This window comes from Helianthus annuus, chromosome 2 (genome assembly GCF_002127325.2).
Source record: "Helianthus annuus cultivar XRQ/B chromosome 2, HanXRQr2.0-SUNRISE, whole genome shotgun sequence".
Lineage (NCBI taxonomy): Eukaryota > Viridiplantae > Streptophyta > Magnoliopsida > Asterales > Asteraceae > Helianthus > Helianthus annuus.
This window is the reverse complement of record NC_035434.2, coordinates 126643942-126665657: the sequence shown is the minus strand read 5'-3', so window position 1 is coordinate 126665657 and position 21716 is coordinate 126643942.

The window sequence follows — 21716 nt, the reverse complement described above, 5'->3', positions numbered from 1 at the left end:
CATGCTACACATAGGATGGACTTGTGCCTTAGCGACTTTAAAACTGAGAAACAATTATTTGTATTTATCTGAATTGTACCAAAACATTGAGTTCAATAAATTAAATAAAACAAAACTATTTGATCCATGGTTGTGAAACAATGATTCTGTTACAACACTCCCCGACGTTTCCGCCACGATTTGTTGTTTTACGTGGTCGGGGTGTGACAGAAAAGTTGGTATCAGAGCCAATGGTTATAGGGAATTAGGTTATTAGTAATGCTTTGACCTAGACTATAACCTTCCTAGGACCCCAACGCGAGTTTACTTGCGTTTAGTCATAAAACAATACCGTCACCTATCCTTAGGTGATAACCACAACGAGAACACAATAACGAATCCGCTTCAAAAATTAATCATTTGTTCTTGGATGATTGATTACTAGGTTTTGAACCCTTTGTTATAAGGTTTTGAACCCTTCCAGTTTGATTCATCTTTAGTTTTGTGCCTTTTGAGTTTTCAAAATCCCGTCAAAGTTTGGGTCTAAATAATGTGAACACATGCAAACTGGAAGAGTGAATGCCTGTACCCTGAGTTTTCTGTCTAAGGCTAGAGTGTTCGTACAAATCCGCAGTATCGGACCAGTCACTCTTACCTGGGAACTCTTGGGGTGAGTGTTCACTTATAGGCGAGCATGTCTTCAGTGATACATTATGTTGACCCATTTACTTTGATTTGTCATAGTGTCGTTTGTTTGTTTTAAGTAACGATCAAATGGTCACAATCCTTATGCCTTGTCGATATTCTTAACATCCAGTTTTGAATATCCAATGACATCTCACTTGTTTTTCCCTCGTGTTTCTTTGCTCTTTTAGAATATGCCTCCTCGACGTGATCAAGCTCAGGATGCCGCTTTGGCAGCCTTAATCACTCAGCAATTCGCTGCTGTACTCCCGAACCTTATCACCCAGATAAATCAGGCAAACAATAACAATAACAATGTTCAGTGCACCTTTAAGACATTCAACTCAGCTAAGCCACTTACATTTACTGGGTTTGAAGGGGCCACTGGGCTCCTACAGTGGTTCGAGAGTCTCGAAAGCATGTTTCGTCATGTACAATGCCCAAACGAGCGAAAAGTTGAGTTTGCGTTGAGTGTATTCCAGAAAAGAGCAGTCACATGGTGGAATGGCATAATGAGGGATCGAGGTGCCGATGTAGCAATGGCACAAACCTGGGAAGAGCTTCGGGCTCTAATGATGAAGGAATTCTGTCCTCGTCATGAGCTTAGGGCTTTGGAACGGGAATTTGATGATCTCAAACAAGACAGCGGTGAACATCGAGCCTACACTGATCGTTACGAGGAATTGAGTCTGTTATGTCCTACCATGGTTACGCCCTTGGATAAGGCGATTGAAAGATACATCGATGGTCTTCCTGACCCAGTTCAGGATATTGTTACTGGTAGCAACCCTACTACCGTCAGACAAGCCATTGAACTATCTGCCACCCTGACTGAAGCTCAAATCAGGAAGGGTAAGCTTTTCCGAAAAGGCGATCCGAAACCATCTGACAAGTCATCACAAGAAAACCCAAAGGATAAACAGACCGAGTCCTCTAAGAAGTCGAAGAAGCGTAAGGCTTCACAAAACTTCGCAGTGGTTGCTCAGAATGATCAGGTTGCACCAAATCAACCAGCACAGCCTCGTGCTAGGAAGAACTATATTGGTACTGCACCTTTGTGCAACAAATGCAACCGTCATCATGTGAATCAAACACCGTGTCTCAAGTGTACCCACTGTGGGCGATTGGGACATTTGGTCGAAACCTGCCGTCATGTTATCCAAAACCAAAATGCTGCAAATCCTGCTGTTGTTCGAGCACAGTTTCCACCTGGATCGTGCTATAACTGTGGTGATCTTACTCACTACCGGAACAATTGCCCAAGACTTGCTAATGCAAATCCAGCACGCGGACGAGTATTTAACATAAACGAGGCAAACGCGAACGACAATGCAGCAGTGAACAATTAGTCTTTTGTATTTCCTTTGTTTGTTATCTTTTGACATTTGAGACAATTCAGTTATTATAAATAAAATGGTTGTTCCAATTTTATTTCCAAAACTGATCCGATTGTATATGTGTTGGCATACCTCTACAATACCAACACCAAAGAACCATGTTCTTTCCAGAACAAACTACTCGTATGGTTCCTTCATTCTATGATCATTTGTGATCTCCCCCAAAAAAAAAATATCCTAAGTACTAGTTTCTTTTAAGAAACAAAGTACAGGTGCAATTCTTAATCAGATACTTGAAGTACCATTTCAAATCTTTGATTTGATAAAGGTACTGTCGTAAGTCCTTAATTGGATTCTTTATTTATCCTAATACGAATATTATAACACGACAGAAACAAATTCCAAATCCTTATAAGATCTTCCTATCTTCATAGTTAGATTCTTGAGGATATTTTAAAGTACTAATTGAAGTCCGTGATTGGATTTCTAGTGTACTTCAAATTCACAAACGAGCTAATAACTAAATTAACGAATACACAATTTTTTGTGATTTTGTGTTTATGTGTAATTCCAAAGCTCATTATCTAAGTCCTGGTGGAATCTTTCGTATTTTCATATGTTAGATTCTCAGAAGGATACTCAAAGTACTATTTTAAATCCTTAAGGGGCTTCTATGCAAATAGTAAGAACCTTGGATTCCAAAGTGCTGTATCAAAACGATTATTTGGTTCCGAGTTATAAAGATCCCTTAAGTGGTCTATTTAAAGAGATCATACAACGGTCTAGTTAAGGAAGATCATGTGTTGATCTGGTTAAAAAGATCGTTCATTGATCTAGTTAAAAAGATCCTTTGGTGGTCTAGTCAAGTCATTTCATGTTTATTTGATTTTACCTTACACATTATGAGATGAACTGTGCGGACTGTGCAAGGAATTACGTAATTATGGATGCATACGTAATTATGGAATTCAGTGCACAGAAACCACAGCAAGTTTTGTCATGTGTTAAGACCTATAGTGATTAGAATAACGAGACGGGAACAATGTAAAAAGGGCATGGTGGATACGCCGCTGGTACTTCCTATATATAAGTGTTCCTTATTACATTGCGAAAGTAGCGTTATTTAAATTACTAGAAGTCCTGGACCTTGACCAATGTTATCTTATTTTGCATTCTCCGACTTTGATTTCGAGCACACACAAGTTTCCTATAATAGTCTTCATAGGAAACATTCTCCTATCCGTTGCTCAAAACCCCATGTTTTCGTTACTACAACAACGACATTTTGGCAGTTAACAGATTCGCTAAGAATCCAAACGTGACCTAGAGTTTTACTTGGGAAACGGAGGATTCATTCGAAAGCGAAACAATCACAGTTGTCTTCACAAGTTTCCTCTAGAATTAAATTTCGGGACGAAATTTCCTAAAGTAGGGGAGACTGTGACACCTGTGTCACCACAAGCACCAAACAAATTCCAAGTCAATGAAATATTGTGTTTCATACTTGGGATTTGTATAAATATGTGTATCTTTTGCACATATCATTTCTCGTTCAATTCCGAGCTTTAAATCGCTTTCTGGAAAGTTATCCGCGCACTGGTGCGTAAACGTAATTAGTTTAGCGCGACAAACACTCCGGAATAGTGAAATAGGCTTAACATACCTTAAATGACCTTTACATAACTTAGAAATAAGTTTTGGAAGGTTTGGTATGGCGAAAACAAGTTTATTCGATCGTAGGGACTATTTGCGTCAAACTGCGAAACTATACCGATTCGTAAGGTAACGAATAGTCCAGAACTTGATCATAAGCTAAACATACCATATATAACCTAAACATAGCTTAGAAATATGCTTTGATAGGTTCGGTGTGCGAAAACATGCTTATATGATCTTACAGGGGCTAAAAGTGTCAAAAACGACATAAGTTTGCATTTTCGCGCATATCTTACGTTCTGACCACATCTGGACATCCAACATTTTTGTACACACTAAAATATTTTTATTTTAGTGATCGGCATGCAAAAAAGTTAGTGATCATAGTTGCATAGGGAATAACCACTGAGGTTATACCTTATGATAACATAGGATTGGTTAGTCATTTGCTAGTTAGCTTGTATGCCCATAGGAAATGACCAAAATGCCCTTTTGAAGCTAAAATCCATATTTTGATTATGTGAACATATTTTTGACATATAATCTGAATTAGTAACATGTTTAGGGATAATTGGGCATGTAAGACTTGACATAGCACATAGTTAACCATCCGAACCTAATTTTACGCAAACGACGCAATATAGTGGCTTATACTACCATAATGGGTCGAAACGGGTCAAAAGCACTTAGGTAAACTTCCAAATCAGAATGTTAGGTCTATTAAATCATGCCATATGAGTTGCAATACTCATTTGATTTATAGAACTTCATTCTATCCTATCTTCCGATTTAGGATCCGATTGTTTAACATAGTGATCCATACTAGGTGCCACTTGATTCCTTGATTTCCCGAGCTTTGTTAGGACACTTAATCAAGGATACTCGCAAATCTCAAGTGAGTACATAGTCCCCTCTTTTACTGTTTTCAATTGTTTTGGGGTGAAACATATATGCCTATATGTTATTTTCCTGATTTTAAACTATATGATTACACATGCTTAATACATATTCTTTTGACAAATTAAACAATTACCTATGGTTTAAACACTGATTTTCCAAAACTTAATAAACAAATTGTCGGATTGTACCATTTTTATACATTCACCCAGCCGATTGGTAGTATGATATAGCGCTATAGGACTAGACACCCCATTCCTGTTGTATGGAATGTCAGAAACCAAATTTTAACCAAATAGAAATTGCCTTTGTGGTGTTTCTATAGTCTCCAAAGTGTAGTTTGATACACTAAGGCATGATTGAATACCAAATCACACTCTTTTTGTATATGTTGATATACTACAAAAGTACAGTTTGATGTACTCTCAAATGTGATCTACCAAAGTATATTTTGATATACTAAGTACAAAATCCAACATATGTTTTAACATACTACTTTGTTATTTCCCAAAGCATAGTTTGATATGCTACTGTTTACCAAAGTATAGTTTGATATACTACCCACTTTGTTATTTCATAAACTAAAGTATAATTTGATATACTACCAAAGCATAACTGATATGCTATTTTTAAACCAAAGCATATTTGATATGCTATTTTCAAACCGAAGTATAATTTGATATACTACCAATACTTTTATCCTTAAACTAAAGTATACTTGAGATATACTACCAAATCTAATATTTTAATTACTAAAGTATATTTCGATATACTACCTATTAACTATTTCAAAACTAAAGTATACTTTGTTATACTATTTATACAAACTTTCCAAAACCAAAGTATATTTTGTATATACTATAAACCCTTTTACAAAACGACACGTTTTCAGAAACAAAACTTTTTACATTGGATTCATGGCTATTTTGAAAACATAAAACCTTTTCCTCCTTTATCCAAAGCCATGAATCTAATTCATAAAATCCTATGTTACTCACAGGCATTTTTATGCTGACGTACCTATTTTCATATATGTTTCAGGTACTGCTTTGTGATGATTGTTGATGCATGCTACACATAGGATGGACTTGTGCCTTAGCGACTTTAAAACTGAGAAACAATTATTTGTATTTATCTGAATTGTACCAAAACATTGAGTTCAATAAATTAAATAAAACAAAACTATTTGATCCATGGTTGTGAAACAATGATTCTGTTACAACACTCCCCGACGTTTCCGCCACGATTTGTTGTTTTACGTGGTCGGGGTGTGACACTCGATATCAAGCGTTTTGTCATCAATTGCGATGTTGCCATACTTATCAAGGTAGCACTCTCTGTCTGGATCCCATCTATTCGCTCTTTTTGCCTCTAGATATACACCAGAAAGTATGATAATCTTGTTTTCAGCAACCATCTTCCGGTATCTATACTTCTGTTCCTCTGTTCGATTATCTTTCCATGGAATAGGCTCATTCTTTGCCATGAAAGCATAACCAATAGCATCTTCTTCCGGCAAAACCTCTTTGCTCCAATCGTAACCCTCATCATCATAAATCACAGCTAAAGCCCTCGATTTGTCTCTGTTTTCTTCCTGCTGCTTCAATCTGGGCGGCTCAGATTTATTCTAATGGTAAATTGCCTTCTTGTAGTAGTCGTCTCGAAACGGATTCTCAGATTCATCATCATATGCATTCCTGCATTCCCTCTTGAAATGACCCTTCTGTTTACACTTAAAACATGTCACCTTTGACTTATCGAACCCCAGCTTTGTAGACAGACCTCCGATTGTCTTCCTCCTGGTAATTTCCATGAAACGCTGAGCACGTCTAACAGCACTTGCCATCGCCCAACGGATATCTATCAGTTCCATTTCCTCCGGGTCTATCTGATCGTAGTCTTCTTTTGTCAGATTTGTGTTCCCGATCTTTCCGGCCACCAAACCTTCATAGGACTCCAACACAGATGCCATAAAAACCATTTGTTGCTTGGCCGACTCTTCATCAAAGTTCTGTGCGTTCTTCAGATCTATCGCGATGTTGCACGAAAACTTCGCATCAGAACGTTTTTCAGAAGACGAAGATCCACCGTGATAACCACTGTGGCTTCCACTGCTTGGACTGCTTTGACTTTCTTTGTTTGCTGAAGAAACATTCTCAGCAGAAAATGCAGTTTTCGGAGAAGTAGCTTTCGGCATCAAGCTTTTCGGATAATAAAGATCCAAGTTTTGTTGATAGGATGAGTGATTGACTTTGTATGTTTTTTTCAATTCCAGCTCATGACTTTCAAGTCTCTCAATCACAACATCTGGAGTCAAATTTTCAGGAGCAATAGTGTTCTTCAACATCAGTGCATAATATCTCCAATCCACTTCATCTGGTAATGAATCAAATAGTTTGTCAACAAGTTCTTCATCAGAATACGTAATCTTATGTCGTGCAAGTTCCAGCTTCAGATGACCGAACCTTTCAATCATTTTACAAACCGATTCATTTTTAAGACAACTAAACATGTCAAACTCTTTTCTAAGAAGTTTCGTTTTATTTTTTACAATCTCTTTGCTACCAAGACACTTCTTTTCAAGTTTTTCCCACAAATCTTTAGCATTGGAGTAATCTATCAGCGAAATGATATCTTCTCGCATCGATTGAAACAATAATGCCACACACTTTTGCTCTGCCACAAAGGATTCAATTTCGTCAGCTGATGATAAAGTTTCTCCACTTTTGTCTCCATGAACATATCCATTTTTCAAACTCTTCCAACTTGCAAACGCGAAAGCCATCAACCAATCCTCAAATTTTCTCGACCAACGGCTATATTCCTCGATTGCCATAAGCTTCGGAGGTTTGTTTAATGTACCAAATGCACTCTCAGACTCCCAAGCTTCCTTCTTTTTCTCCTTTGATTGATTCTCATTTGTATTGTTCGAAGATGTATCGTTGTTTCCCGAACTACCCGTGAATGCATACATGTCGCTGAACGGATTCATGAAAATATCATCCATTTTGAACGTTCCTGCAAAATCAACCAACACTTAGGAAAATTTTCGAGATTTTTGAAAAACAGAACCACAAAAGCGAACCAATCTGTACACGTGACAGATAAGCGGACCAAACAGGTTCAGATAAGCGAACCAGCAATGTCCGTTCGAGCGGACCAGACACCAGAAATTGTACTAAAAAGCGAACCAGAATTGTACGTTCGAGCGGACCAGAAAGTGTCCGTTCGAGCGAACCAATATGTAAAAGTGTCTGAAAAAGCAAACCAAAACAGGCACTTCGAGCGAACCTGATCACTAATGTACGAAAAATCGGACCACCTTGTCCGAAAACGCGAACCACTGTTTTTAGCCGGTTTTAACCATTTTTAGTCCGAATTTCACTCTAAAACTTTCTAGGGTTTGTTATTAGTGTGTTTTACACGTTATACTCAAATTTCAGACAATTTCGACCGTAGGAACCACTAAAAACAGAAAAAGTATGAGAGAAAGCGAGTAGAAAAGAGAGATTTCTGCAGATATAAGCTGTAGTAGTATGAACTCCTCGTCCTGAGCTCTGATACCACTTGTTGGACCGTTCTTTGACCCGAAAAGTCAGTCAGAGTAGCTCATCCTCACATATAAAGGCGGAATCAGAATATGCAAGGTTACAACAACTTGTCCTATTAATTTCCTTTGCTTTTATTGCTTTTCTACTGAAATTTTGACAGAGTTTCGCTCCAGCATACACACATCCGTCCTTAGTCCGCTCAGACAACTCTCCTATATATAGACTTCCAGGTTCGCTTATGTGACAGGTCAAATAAGCGGACCTGGTACAACTTGACACAAAAGCGAACCAGCTAAGACCACCTGAGCGGACCCCTATGTTAAATGACAAATAAGCGAACCTAACTCTATTTTTCATAATATTTACAGTTTGACCCCCTGTTGACCAATCTTGACTTCAGAGTTTTTGTAGACGCAGTCAACAGACATTCCGTGCATCAACATAACTCCATTAACCTTGAGGTTCACATTTGTTGCATCATTAGCATTTGTCGCATCATCAGTATCGCGACTGTTATTTGTCTCGTTCAAGTTTTCCATACTTGAAGCTTGGCACTAAACACCAAAATTAAACAATTGTTTAATTGTATTACAATAGCGAGTCATCATCATGACGACCTAACATACATTAGCCATGGTATCATTAAACCATATAGGCTAATAGGGTATGAACATTCCTAATGAATATTATTTGAATGTATATCAATTATAGTTAGCCTAGGTCACAAAAAGGAACATCAATGGCATTTAAGGTTTGGACCGAGTCCATTACCTTTTTGACAGGGAATCAAAATATCACAACTGTCTTTGTCATATTGACGATTTTGGATAGATCGAAAGCTTGCCACGAGGACTTTTAAATTATGAAACATAATTTCGTCATGAAAGACATATAAATGTAGTACATAGGCTTGTCATGAAGGACATTAATAGCCATAAGGCACGAAGACCTTGTCGCAAAGGACATATAGGATATGGCACAAAAGGCATGTTATATAGGACATTAATATATAAGCCGCAATCTTATTTGATCAAGGATTTTAAGGTTTGAACATAGTTCTTCACCTTTGGGCAGAGAGTCATAGACCACATCTGTCATTACTTAAAAGACAATTTATTTTGCCACATAGGCCAATCAATGGACATCACTAATGGATGTTTATACATATATGTATATATAATTATCGTAATTGAGGATATTAGTCATGATCTTATCGATTTTATAGACTATAAGGCTTGGGCATTGCCCATCACCTTTGACGGTGAACCACAACGGTCACATTTGTCAATGTCACTAATGGACAATATAGTGTATAGCCCGTAGGCGAAACATCACTAAAGGATGTTAAATAATATGATCATCGTATCAGATGATATTAGTCATGATCGCATTGATCATATATAGACTATTAGGCTTGAGCATAGTTCACTACCTTGGACAGGGGATCATAAAGATCACAATGTCAATGTCTCAAATGGAAAATATGTTATAGCCCGTAGGCAAAACATCATTAAGGATGTTAAATAATATGATCATCGGTCGGATGATATTAGTCATGATCGCATTGATCATATAGACTCTCATGCTTGGACATAGTCCAATATCTTTAGACAGGGGGTCATAGACCACAATTGTCGTTGTCTTATTGGACAACAAGTTTAGCCCGTAGTCACTTCATCACTAATGGATGTTTATATTATGATGATCACATTGATGATACTTGCCATGATCTAATTCGATCATATAGGCTTTAAGGCTTGGATGGTTTCTCATGTCACACTGCCAAGAGTGTTAACATGTTCTTAGATGTTAAGAAGGATTAATTTTCTTAAGAGGGTTTTACCATCATAACATGTTTGTATTGACATATTGGCTAGGTTATACCATTAAGAAGATCTTTTGAAAAAAATATTTAGCAGATCGATAAAGTTCGAATAAAATTTCCACTATTGTTTGATAAAGGACGAAATGAATACCTATATAAAATTTTCAAAACTTTCCACAAATCATTAGGAAATCTACAATAGTGCCTTAATCAGGACTTTTAGTATCATATTTGTCCACAGAGGACTTAAAAAGGAAATTATAAGTCTGTATGGGGACTATAAAATATTATAAGTCCGTATAGGGACTATAAAATATCATAAGTCCGTATAGGGACTATATTAAAACAGTTTGCCCATGAAGGGACTATAATGAAATGTCATGTCTACTAAGGGACTATAATGAAGTCTTGTGTCCATGAAGGGACTATTTCGAAATAGTTTATCCATAAAGGGATTTTAATGAAATAACGCATCCATGAAAGGACCGAATTAAAATGACATGTCCACAAATGGGACCTTGCTGAACAGATGTCCTCTCAGGGACTTAAGTCGAAAAATATGTCCATTAAGGATTATGATAAACAAATGTCCATACTGGGACTATATAGAAGAGACAGCTTATATTCACTATGATGATATAGAAGTGGATAACAGTCTTAATTACGCGGTGAAGCCGATCGCAATTCTGGACCGTAAAGTAAAAAGCTTGAGGAATAAAGTGATAAATCAAGTAAAAGTCATATGGGAATACAAGAAGGGTTCGGATACTACATGGGAATCCGAAGAGGAGATGCGACGACTTTACCCTACATTATTTGGTACGTACCTTGGTTTCGGGGACGAAACCTTTTTAAGGGGGGTGGACTTGTAACACCCCAAAAATATAAAACTTTATATTAGAATTATAAAGTGTAAAAAAACAAGGATAAGCTAACTAGGATAAATAACCCAGTTAGTTATAAACCATGTTTTAACAAGGAAACATGAGTTAAAGCAATTAGAGATTTACTTGGTTTTAATTGGGGGACCAAAAGTGTTAAAGGGAAAACTTATATCATTAAAACTTAATAAAATAAAAACCAAACACACCATTTGAGGTGTCTGGTTCGATCAAAGGCAGGAGAAGGGCGACCAACCCATCCTCAAAACCCTAACACTCACTAAACTCACAAATTGAAGGCTCAAACCAAGTGAACATCGAATCTGAACATAGATTCGTGATCACCTCGTCAAAGGGGTCATAAGGTATGCCAAATTAGGTTGTTTTGATTCAACTCAAATTCCTTGCATGAGATAGAAATCGAATGTTGAGCTTGATTATGTATTGTATATATGAAATTGGAAGTGATATGAGGTTTAGGGACAAACCCTAGATGAATTCTTGTCAAAATCTTGCATGATACTTGTAAGGTTCATAATCACCATAGTGGGTGATTAATAAGTTAGTAGAACTTGATAAACACTAGGATTAAGATTCTTTTTCTAGTGTAATCTGAATTATTGAGATAATTTCTGAAATGTTGATGTTGAAATATGTGTATAATTGCCTAATTAAAGTTGAATTAGATAAGATAACAAGTCATGAACTTGGTAATGATTATGTAAAAATCTGACCCACTAGGTGTTTGTTGAAATGCCTAAGTGAGGATTAATATGTTAAAAATCGGATGAAAACGCATAATTGACTACTATGGCAAATTATGTGTTTATAATTACAAAAAGGGTTCTAAATTGAAGTTGAATTGAACTCCTTAGGCAAGGAATCCGGATCGTCGAGCGGACAAGCCGGAGGAGGAGATACGCGCTTGAAGGGTGTGCTCTAAAGGTACGCGACTTATGGTTTCGTTACATTGTGTTTAAACATTAGTCATAATTTGTTATATTGAAATCTGGCAAACAAGGAAACCCGTTAAGTCACGGAAGTAACGAATTACAATAGACAAATAAAACGGGTCAAATCATGTGTTAGAAATAGAGTTTGGCATGTTTGAAATGGTGGTCTCCATTCAGCATCCAAACGGGTCAAAACAAGTTGAATTTATGCTTGTCGAATAGTGTAAAAGCATGTTTAAATCCTTGAAACAAGCATGACGATCATTGCGTAAGCAACCCTTGGGAGGGAAGCGAAACTTCATAATCGGAGAACCCGGGATTGGGTAATTGGTCGTAGACATGAGATGATAACAAGACAAGTTATTAAACTTGTAGAAAAATGTGTCGAATAAACAAGGAATCGAATTATAAGCCGATTTTTTCGTAAACTGAAATTAAATTACGATCGCGTAGGAAAAAGAATCGGCTAAATCGGACACTCGAGCAAAAAGTTATGTTAATTTAAAGTTGTAGATGTTAAAAATTGGTGCTGGGCTGATATGTAGCTCCAGCAAGCAACTTTCTGCCAAAAACACCTCGTGGCGCTACGCCACGGTGAATCACGAAGTCCGTCGCGCAACGCGACGGTGGTAGCGCTACGCCACCGCTGGGCCTTGTGTCCGTCGCGTAGCGCGACCACCCAAAATGATGGAAATTTGTTGTTTTTGCATAGTTTTGAACATGGAACTTATTTATACTTGTTTTTAAGGTGTCAAAACTAATCTTTCACATGGTTTTAACCGTAGGTGATGACGGATTAAACCCAGATGGTGATCAAGCAATTGACAAGAACCGAACATACTAAACGAAGCTTCCGCAATTGATCTATTTTGTTATATGTTATATGTAAACACTTGAAGTCATGTTTTGAATGTCTAACTAATAGGATGATAACTTGAATATTATGATCACGTATGGTCTTAAAGTCTAGAAACTTTTTGTAAACTTGAAATTTTGTACTAAATGCATGATTACTTGTCTTAATTCGGTTATTCTAAGTTGGGTCCTACAAGTTGGTAATCAGAGCTAAAGGTTGTCAATAAAGTGTGTTCGGTTCAAGCTTGATCAAGCATCCGGTAAGAGTTAATCGTTTTAAGTAGATTTAGAGAATATAGAAATGAAAACTAATATGCACGAAAAGAGTGTGTAAGCTCAATCAAACATGGGAAATGCATGAAACAAGAACGGTCTAATCAAGTTATGAACTTGATTAAATCAAAACAAGTAAATCATACGTTATAAATGAAATGTTTAACAGTTGATGTAAACATTTCAGTATTAAAGATGGCGGATGAAAGTAACGATGATGTGTGACACTCTAGGTTTTTCCGAACGAACACCTTGTAATATTTTTGGGTATATAAATGTTATTAAATGAAAACGTGATCTTTTTGCATGATATGTGTTGTGTATGTACTATATATATATAAGTATACGCGTATATGCTAGTGACTCGAGATCATGACTCGCAACCCCTCGGTTTCGAGTGGGCCACTCGGTCTCGAGTGGGCCTCTTGGGCCGTAACCGGTTTGGGCCGAAACCCCCTAAGCCTACCTTGAAGCCTTATATAAAATCTCCAACATTTCCCCACTTCCCTCATTTGTTACACAAACATATCCACACACTCCTTCTATTCTCTCTCACTAGAAAACCCTCAACAACATCCCATTCTCTTCCAACTTTCGGTTCAAGCTCGGATCTCACAAGGAATCTCGGACAAGATCATCATCATTCGGACACTCTACTTTCTCGGTCTCTTCTTTGTTTCGGCTCCTTCTTCACAACTGGTTAGTGTTATTGTATGTGTAAAAGATTTATGTGTGTTGAATGAACTAGAAAGTGCTTGGTTAGAAGTGTTATGCATGATTTTTAGGATGATTTGTGAAGTTTGACAATAGGTGTAAACCCTTATGTATGAATACTTGACAACATGTTTAAAAATGACTAACAAATGGAAGTTTAAGAATGATTATGGCCAACCAAACTCTGCTTCATTGTTCCTTGCAAAATGATCTTGATGAAATATGTGAGTTTTGGTTCATAAAAATGTATGGTTATGTTTGGTATAAAAACCCTAGAATGTTGAATATGGATGAACTTGTTGAATGATAGTTGAAGATGTGAAAACCCTTATGATTTGATCCATTTTTACTAATAGACAGATTAGGAAAACTTGCTTCTTAAACCTCATTGGTTGTTTCCTGATTTGGGCCTGATGCCTTGTACCATTAACCTGACTAAGTCTGAATCTGCACGTGAACAAGAAAAGGACAGCATTGCGACTCGAGAACACGGTTGCGACTCGCAACCACAGCGTGACAACTCGAGACCACACGGTTGCGACTCGCAACCACAGCGTGACAACTCGAGACCACACGGTTGCGACTGGCAACCACAGCGTGACAACTCGAGACCACACGGTTGCGACTCGCAACCACAGCATGACAAGCCGAGACCTCCTGGTTGCGACTCGAGACCACCTGGTTGCGACTGGGCCGTCCACTTTGGTTATTGGGCCATAATGTGTTTAATATGGGCTACCTGTTGACTGGACTATGTGTTACTGTTTGATTGTATAAATATTAGGGCCGGCCCAATAACCCCATGACTGTTTGTATACATGCTACGTAGTTATGTGTAGATTTTACGTGATTGCTTGTACACCAAACCTGACCTATACCGGTAACCATATTAGGACGTGGTGACCAACGTGTTTGACAAGTAACCTAATCTGCCGAGCAACCCAAGGTGAGTTCACACACTAAAAGCATGCGTCCCGCGGAGGGACACGAACAAACTACCAACCTTGGGAAAAACACTTTTGACCCATTACTCCGGGGGAAAACAGAATGGGTAATTACTATCTCCGGGGGAGATACGTTTGGATATTATTTATAAATCACAACTAGCCATGCTAAACGAAACTCTACCACTTTAAGTCCCTGCTTACAGTACCGATTAATCGCCGGGGGCGAACGGGTTATTAGTTGATAGCGCTATTAGGTTTGACAACCTCACACCATGACCGGGGGAGATCGGGCGTGAACTAGTAGACCTTGCAACATGGTCAATGACGATAGACATTGACTCGGGGCACAACAACTTTCCGTCAACAGTTTCGGTATCTACAGTTTAGTGAGCTTACAGATGGGGTAGCTCCCCACAACGTGATTATAAATGCTTTATCTAAACAACTTAAGTTTTTGGTAAACTAAAACTGGACAACTAGTGAACTCACTCAGCATTATTGTTGACCCCTTACTGCATGCTTTGCAGGTAACCAGTGACGCAGGAGCTGCTGCTTGGGGATGTGTAGTGTTCGTCAAAACCCGTGTGTTGGGTTTAATTATCTTGAACTAAGAACTATCTTTAAAACTACTTTGGTTTATGCTTCCGCGGTTTTGTTAAACTAATTATCGAACTTAAACTACGATGTTGCTAACTACTTTGGATAGCAAATATTTCTACTATTAATCAATGCTCAGTATAATTGGTGGCTGGATCCTGGTCAGTCACGCCTCCAAGCGGTGGTGTTCCGCATGTGGATTTCGGGGGTGTGACAGATTGGTATCAGAGCCATTGGTTATAGTGAACTTGGTTTTAAAAAGGGGAAAATCTTTTTGGGAAAAACCAGACTATAACCTGTGACTCACGACGACACTACACTCCAAGTGCAAGGCTCAACACATTAGACCTCATAGCTCGGACTAGTGTTTACTTGTTTGCTTACCGTATGTTTCCTGTTTTGCTATACGTACTAGTGTGCCTAAATTAGATAGATACACCTCTCTCTCTTCTATCTCATTCTCGCTACATTACAACATCACACTCATACTATGTTTTCTGATTATGAAGACAATGAGTGGACGTGGAAGAGGAAACATCAACATGACTCAGGCTCAATTCACTAACCTGCTTAACACGGTGGCTGCAGCTTTCGCAGCACACCCTGGAGGTAAACTCGTTACCCTAGGATGTTTAGATCCTACCGCCACATCGTCTTTTATCCCTAAATTGATACGCTTCGCTTCTCTCGAACAGGTCAGCATGCACCTGCGCAACCACCCGTGTGTACTTTCAAAACTTTCATGGATTGCAAGCCTCTCCCTTTCAACGGCACTGAGGGTGCCATAGGTCTTCTACACTGGATTGAGAAAGTTGAAGCTGTTTTTGCTGTCTGTGAGTGTCCCCCTGCGAATTGGGTGAAGTTTGCTACTGCTACGCTTGAAGGAAACGCGCTTTCCTGGTGGAAGGCGCAAATTCAGATGTTTGGTTTGGAAACTGCTAATGCTACTGCGTGGGAGGATTTCAAGTACATGATTAAGGAGGAGTACTGTCACCGAGATGAAAACGAGTATTACGCGCTTAAGATGGTTGGGTCAGAGATTGAAACCTACACCAAGCTGTCCAATGACTATGCTGCTCTTTGCCCAAACATGTCCCGACCTATGTATCGAAGAATCGAATTGTACGTCAAGGGTTTGGCTCCAGAAATTCGAAGCCATGTAACTTCAGCCAACCTCACTACCATTCAGCTGATCGTTCGACTTGCTCACAAACTCACTGATCAGGCCGTAGAAGAGGGCAGGTTGCCCAAAAGGATCAGTGCTACTGTCGGAACTTCTAGTGACAACAAGCGTAAGTGGGAAGGGAATCAAAGCAAGGATGCTAACCCCACTCAGGCCCCAGCACAGCAAAGGAAAACTGAGAACAACAAGGGCACTCAACAACAGGGTGGCTATCGCGGTAACCACCCCAAGTGCAACAAGTGCAATCGACATCACAGTGGGCCGTGTGGGAAAGGTCAGTGTCAACGGTGTAACAAGATGGGGCATGAGGCCAAGGACTGTAGGAGTCCACGTCCCGTGGGGCAGAACCAGCAACAACATCACGGGAACGCCAAGGGTTGTTTCCAGTGTGGAGCTGAGGGGCACTATAAGAAGAATTGCCCTGAACTGAACCAGAACCGCAACAACAATCAGGGAGCTGGAAACAACGATCAGAACAACAATGCTGGGAATGGTGCTAGAGGAAGGGCATTTGTGATTGGAGCTGGAGAAGCAAGGAATGACCCCAATGTCGTGGCGGGTAAGTTCCTACTCGATGATCGTTATGTTTCTGTATTATTTGATTCTGGAGCCGATGCTAGTTATGTGTCCCTACGCATTAGTAAGAAGCTTAAGCGTCCGCTTTCGTTACTAAGTTCACACCATATCGTCGAGTTAGCTAATGGTAGAAACATCGAGGCCTCACATGTTATCAAAGGCTGCAAGCTAGAATTGTCCGGTCAGACATTTAGTATCGATCTTTTCCCTGTTACACTTGGAAGCTTCGACGTCGTTATCGGCATGGATTGGTTATCCAAGCATCGCGCGGAGATCCTCTGTCAAGAGAAAGCAGTTCGTATTCCCCGCCGTTCTGGCAAACCCCTCATTGTACAAGGTGGCAAGGGCGGAGAAATCTCCGGCGTTATCTCGTTCTTGAAGGCCCAGAAGTGTTTACGAAAAGGGCACACCGCTATCTTAGCACTTGTCACCAACACGCAGGAAAAGGAGAAGAGGATTGAGGATTTTCCAGTAGTGCGTGACTACCCCGAGGTATTTCCTGAAGAATTACCTGGACTCCCTCCCCACCGTCAGGTCGAATTCCAAATCGAGCTAGCTCCCGGAGCAGCACCTATAGCTCGTGCGCCTTATCGACTAGCTCCCGCAGAATTGAAAGAACTCTCTACTCAACTACAGGAACTATTGGATAAAGGGTTTATCCGCCCTAGTTCATCACCCTAGGGAGCACCGGTACTCTTTGTTAAGAAGAAGGATGGCACGTTCCGAATGTGCATTGACTATCGTGAGCTGAACAAAGTTACCATCAAGAATCGTTACCCTCTCCCGCGAATCGACGACCTATTCCATCAGTTGCAAGGATCGAGCTACTACTCTAAGATTGACCTGCGATCAGGCTATCATCAGCTAAGGGTCCGTAATGAAGACATCTCCAAAACTGCATTCAGAACTCGTTATGGTCATTTTGAATTCCTTGTTATGCCCTTTGGAATGACCAACGTGCCCGCGGTATTTATGGATCTCATGAACCGAGTGTGCAAACCTTACCTCGACAAATTCGTGATTGTGTTTATCGATGACATCCTGATCTACTCGAAAAGTCAAGAAGAGCATGAACAGCACCTGCGCCTTATCCTCGAACTCCTTCGCAAAGAGCAACTGTATGCCAAGTTCTCGAAATGCGACTTCTGGCTTCGAGAAGTCCATTTCCTTGGGCACGTGGTTAACAAGGATGGAATCCACGTCGACCCTGCAAAGATCGACTCTATAAAGAATTGGCCTACCCCTAAGACTCCGACCGAAGTCCGCCAATTCTTGGGACTAGCGGGATACTATCGAAGATTCATCATGGGATTCTCAAAGCTTGCTCAGCCTCTCACGGCTCTTACTCAGAAGGGTATGGTTTACAAATGGGGTGAAGCTCAGGAAACCGCATTTCAGAAACTAAAGGATAACCTCTGTAGTGCTCCTATTCTCTCGTTGCCTGAAGGCACTGACGACTTTGTGGTTTACTGCGATGCATCCATCCATGGGCTCGGTTGTGTGTTGATGCAACGCGACAAAGTTATTGCTTACGCCTCTCGACAACTTAAGACGCACGAAAGGAACTACACAACGCACGACTTGGAACTAGGAGCAGTGATCTTTGCGCTTAAGATATGGAGACATTACCTGTACGGTACCAAGTGCACCATTTACACCGATCACAGGAGCCTCGAGCATATCTTCAAGCAAAAGGAATTGAACATGCGACAACGTCGATGGGTCGAACTCCTGAATGATTATGAATGCGCCATCAAGTACCATCCGGGCAAGGCCAATGTTGTGGCAGACGCCCTCAGCCGAAAAGACACTACGCCCAAGCGCGTGCGAGCGTTACAACTCACCATCCAGTCTAACCTCCCCACTCAGATTCGAAATGCTCAGACTGAAGCTCTGAAAACGGAAAACATCAGGGCTGAATCCCTGCGAGGATCGAGACAACGACTAGAGCAAAAAGAAGACGGCGCCTACTATGTGGCAGGGCGCATTTGGGTCCCACTCTACGGAGATCTACGAGAGCTTGTGATGGACGAAGCCCATAAGTCCCGTTATTCAGTACATCCTGGTTCAGATAAGATGTACCACGACTTAAGGACCACTTACTGGTGGCCTGGCATGAAAGCCCACATAGCAGCATACGTTAGCAAATGTTTGACCTGCGCAAGAGTCAAGACTGAGTATCAGAAACCAGCAGGCCTACTCCAGCAACCAGAAATCCCGCAGTGGAAATGGGAACAAATTTCCATGGATTTTGTTACGGGGCTACCTAGATCCCAACGCGGGAATGACACTATTTGGGTGATAGTAGATCGATTGACTAAGTCTGCACACTTTCTGGCCATTAAGGAAACGGACAAGTTTTCTACCTTGGCAGAAATCTATTTAAAGGAAGTAGTCTCGAGACACGGGGTGCCAACTTCTATTATTTCCGACCGAGACGCTCGTTTTACTTCCGAGTTGTGGCAAGCTATGCACAAATCCTTTGGCTCACGTTTGGACATGAGCACCGCTTACCACCCACAAACGGATGGGCAGTCTGAACGCACTATCCAAACCCTGGAAGACATGCTTAGAGCATGTGTGATCGATTTTGGCAAGAACTGGGAGAAGCATCTACCGCTGGTGGAATTCTCCTACAATAACAGCTACCACACTAGCATTCAGGCGGCACCTTTTGAGGCATTGTACGGTCGTAAATGCCGATCACCTCTTTGCTGGGCGGAAATAGGTGACAGCCAGGTCACAGGCCCAGAACTAGTGGTAGATACAACAGAAAAGATTACCCAGATCAGACAACGCATGGCGGCAGCTCGTGACCGTCAGAAAAGCTACGCTGATAAGCGTAGGAAACCGCTAGAATTCCAGGTCGGGGACCGGGTTCTACTTAAAGTCTCACCCTGGAAGGGTGTGGTTCGTTTCGGTAAACGAGGCAAGCTGAATCCGCGATATGTTGGACCATTCGAAATTACCGAGAAAATCGGTAAGGTTGCTTATAGATTGAACCTGCCTGCAGAGCTGAGTGCAGTGCACAATGTTTTTCACGTGTCTAATCTGAAGAAGTGTCTGTCAGATGAAACACTCATAATTCCCTTCAAGGAACTCACTATTGATGAACAGCTACACTTTACTGAGGAACCGATTGAGATCACGGATCGAGAGATCAAAACCCTCAAACGTAGCCAGATACCTCTCGTGCGAGTTCGTTGGAACTCACGGCGTGGCCCAGAGTTTACCTGGGAACGGGAAGACCAGATGAAGTCCAAGTATCCCCAGTTGTTCCCAAACGAAAACCCCAGCACTGAAGCTACAACCGAATTTCGGGACGAAATTCCAAACTAACAGGGGGATGATGTGACACCCCGCTGAAACACTCTAGCTTGACAGTGGCTGCTTTAACTTTCGGGACGAAAGTTCTTAAAACTTGGGAATAATGTGACACTCTAGGTTTTTCCGAACGAACACCTTGTAATATTTTTGGGTATATAAATGTTATTAAATGAAAACGTGATCTTTTTGCATGATATGTGTTGTGTATGTACTATATATATATAAGTATACGCGTATATGCTAGTGACTCGAGACCATGACTCGCAACCCCTCGGTTTCGAGTGGGCCACTCGGTCTCGAGTGGGCCTCTTGGGCCGTAACCGGTTTGGGCCGAAACCCCCTAAGCCTACCTTGAAGCCTTATATAAAATCTCCAACATTTCCCCACTTCCCTCATTTGTTACACAAACATATCCACACACTCCTTCTATTCTCTCTCACTAGAAAACCCTCAACAACATCCCATTCTCTTCCAACTTTCGGTTCAAGCTCGGATCTCACAAGGAATCTCGGACAAGATCATCATCATTCGGACACTCTACTTTCTCGGTCTCTTCTTTGTTTCGTCTCCTTCTTCACAACCGGTTAGTGTTATTGTATGTGTAAAAGATTTATGTGTGTTGAATGAACTAGAAAGTGCTTGGTTAGAAGTGTTATGCATGATTTTTAGGATGATTTGTGAAGTTTGACAATAGGTGTAAACCCTTATGTATGAATACTTAACATGTTTAAAAATGACTAACAAATGGTAGTTTAAGAATGATTATGGCCAACCAAACTATGCTTCATTGTTCCTTGCAAAATGATCTTGATGAAATATGTGAGTTTTGGTTCATAAAAATGTATGGTTATGTTTGGTATAAAAACCCTACAATGTTGAATATGGATGAACTTGTTGAATGATAGTTGAAGATGTGAAAACCCTTATGATTTGATCCATTTTTACTAATAGACAGATTAGGAAAACTTGCTTCTTAAACCTCATTGGTTGTTTCCTGATTTGGGCCTGATGCCTTGTACCATTAACCTGACTAAGTCTGAATCTGCACGTGAACAAGAAAAGGACAGCATTGCGACTCGAGAACACGGTTGCGACTCGCAACCACAGCGTGACAACTCGAGACCACACGGTTGCGACTCGCAACCACAGCGTGACAACTCGAGACCACACGGTTGCGACTGGCAACCACAGCGTGACAACTCGGGACCACACGGTTGCGACTCGCAACCACAGCATGACAAGCCGAGACCTCCTGGTTGCGACTCGAGACCACCTGGTTGCGACTGGGCCGTCCACTTTGGTTATTGGGCCATAATGTGTTTAATATGGGCTACCTGTTGACTGGACTATGTGTTACTGTTTGATTGTATAAATATTAGGGCCGGCCCAATAACCCCATGACTGTTTGTATACATGCTACGTAGTTATGTGTAGATTTTACGTGATTGCTTGTACACCAAACCTGACCTATACCGGTAACC